The sequence below is a fragment of the Lipotes vexillifer genome, unplaced genomic scaffold (assembly GCF_000442215.2).
Source record: "Lipotes vexillifer unplaced genomic scaffold, Lipotes_vexillifer_v1.1 scaffold1010, whole genome shotgun sequence".
Taxonomy (NCBI): domain Eukaryota; kingdom Metazoa; phylum Chordata; class Mammalia; order Artiodactyla; family Lipotidae; genus Lipotes; species Lipotes vexillifer.
In genome coordinates, this window is record NW_006794157.1 from 355,226 (window position 1) to 358,103 (window position 2,878).

The 2,878-nt window shown below is 44.9% G+C and overlaps 1 protein-coding gene across 1 annotated transcript in view; it reads left to right on the forward strand.

Moving 5' to 3' along the window:
- Positions 1-2,878, forward strand: part of SLC28A2 (solute carrier family 28 member 2) — a 77,335-nt gene that overhangs the window by 15,355 nt on the left and 59,102 nt on the right. The window contains exon 2 of the mRNA XM_007467018.1: positions 1,484-1,526. The gene's annotated coding sequence lies outside the window, so the exon portion shown is untranslated. The remainder of the gene's footprint in view (positions 1-1,483; positions 1,527-2,878) is intronic.

Here is a 2,878-nt window from a genome sequence, read left to right on the forward strand (position 1 = left end):
CATTCCTGAGGCTGTTTGAGTTCTCTCTATCACAGCTTTCTCAGGCAAAGCACTGCAAGGTATAAGTAGGAGAGGTGGGAAACAGAGAGGAAGGGGTTTGAGAGAGAGTGAGAGATGAAAGAGGAAGGGAGGTAGAGTCAGAGAGATAGAGAGATTACAAACAGTATGTTGGGAAAGGATCTTTAGGAATAGGATTCCTTAACACCAGGGCGGAGAGGTTATAATTCCTTAGGATTTAACCATATTTTCACTCTGCTTTCTGTGGTGAGATAACATTTGGTTGATCTTTCAATTAGGTATTTCTAGAAACTCTTTACTGAAAAAGCAGGTTATCCAGCACTCGGTCATTGAATTGGCCAAGACTAGTGCTGCGGAACGGAAGGGTATTTATCATCTCCCTCCTCTATTTCTGCGCCCTCGACACATTCAGTGTCTCACTATGCTGAAAGGAACCCGTGTGGGAGACAAAGCTAGAGAGAAAAAGACCTTAAATTTCTCATAGGCAAAATTTTAAAAAGCAGCAGAATTCCATGAAAAATGGCAAACATTTCAAAAAATAAATCATAGTTGGATGTATAAGACATTAAAAAATAAGGGAATGCTTGGAAAATACTAGTCATCACCACCTCTTTAAACCTGCCTTTTTTTTTTTTTAAATTTTAAATTTTATATTGGGGTATAGCCGATTAACAATGTTGTGATAGTTTCAGGTACACAGCAAAGCGACTCAGCCACACATATACATATATCCATTCTCCCCCAAACTCCCAACCAGGGAGTCCCATCCAGCCTCTCCTCCCAACCAGGCTGCCACATAACATTGAGCAGAGTTCCCTGTGCTATACAGTAGGTCCTGGTTGAAAGCAACTTTTTTTTTTTGGCCATGTCACGCAGCATGCGGGATCTTAGTTCCCTGACCGAGGATTGAACCCCTACCTCCTGCAATGGAAGCACGGAATCTTAACCACTTAGCCACCAGGCACCAGGGAAGTCCCAATAAGATCTTTTTTTTTTTTTTTTCCTTTGGTCACTCTGTGCGGCCTGTGGGATCTTAGTTACCCAACCAGGGATTGAACCCCCAACCCCTGCACTGGGAGCATGGAGTCTTAACCACTGGACCGCCAGGGAAGTCCCTAAACCTGCCTTTTTTTTTTTGGCCATAATGCAGGGCATGTGGGATCTTAGTTCCCCAACCAGGGATCAAACCCCATGCCCCCTGCATTGGAAACGTGGAGTCTTAACCACTGGACTGCCTAAACCTGCCATTTTAACTGTCCCCAGTAATTCACATGGCCTGGTGTTCAGGGTCAACCCTTTTAAAAATTGTGACATTGAAGAAGTGGATCTTTAAATGCTTTCCTTTGCACCTTACTCCATGTCTTGTTTTCTCCTTCACAAGGTCTTCTCTGGTGAGAGGGAACAAAGGCCCTAGCTCTAACTCAAGCTCTATACCTGGCTCTAACACATGACTATTTCTACACAGGGCCAAGTGAGGAAAGTACCACTGGGGGCACAGAAGGAGAAAAGTAAGTAAAAGGAATGCTTTACCTAGTGGGTAACAGAGGGGATTTGGGAGGAGATGGCATCTGAGAAGTTAACTGTAATTTTGTAACTGTAATTTTGTGTTTAGAGCAATTAGTGCTGAGACATCAGTGGATCATCTAAGTGGAAAGGTTTTTGGGAAGACAGGAGAATGAGGGGAGACTTCTCAAGGTCACCGTTAGAGAGAGGGAGTGGATGTCATCTCCATGAAGTGGAAGGTGTGTAATAGGCTGTCGGGTTCACTGAGGGCCTGAGTGCACCAGCAGAGCACAGGGTCCTTACACCATGCTCACCAGGCAGCTGCTTGCAGCTTGATGACTGGCATTACCCACAGTCAGTTCAGTTGTTGTTAATAGGAAGATCTTAAAGGTCCATTTTGCTCTAAAAATCTGTAAGATTCTACAAGACAACCTGCTCCACCCCTCCAGACAGCAGCTATTTTATGACCCTGGCTGGCATCAAGGCCAGATGGAATTGAGCAAGGGAGGAATGGGAGGGCCTAGAAGAAGTTCTTCTCCTTGGAACTTTGATTTCTTCAATCACCCTCTTGGAAGCAGGATAATTTCCAAATCTGTTCTCCTCATTAGGTGGTAACAAGATAATAATATATCCTCTTAACATTAGCTCAGCCAATGATTAGAAAGTTGAAATTTTCAGTTTGTTGGTTCTCTGCCTTTCCTCTAAATATAATTTCTTCTTCTTCTTTTTTTTTTTTTGCGTTACGCGGGCCTCTCACCGTTGTGGCCTCTCCTGTTGCAGAGCACAGGCTCCGGACGCGCAGGCTCAGTGGCCATGGCTCACGGGCCCAGCCGCTCCGCGGCATGTGGGATCTTCCCAGACCGGGACACGAACCCATGTCCCCTGCATCGGCAGGCGGACTCTCAACCACTGCGTCACCAGGGAAGCCCCAATTTCTTCATTTTAAACAAATTTTTTTCTGCATTTTCTCCAAAGGTTGCTAAATGACATTAGCACAGTATGAACCCTGGCAGACCTATCCTTAGAGCTCAAGAAGGGATAACCCACGTGGGAAGATTGCATGGGTGCCGGAAAAATCCTGGTGATCAATGCTTTTCTAGCTCCTTTCTTTAGGGCATGATTTCTTCCATCTTCTTCATTATTTATTATCCAACAGTGTTTATTAAATGCCTGCTGTGTCACAATACTAGGAGAAGCACTATGCATTTGAGCTGGGTGTGATGAGTGTTTTGATTGGTTTGCTTGTTTGTGCTAACTGTGTTACTGGGCTGCTGGAGAGCCTTTCTGTCTGTCTAACAGATGGTTGAGGGCATCACAGAGGAGACTGGAATTTGTCTGCAGGTGAGACAGGAGCAGG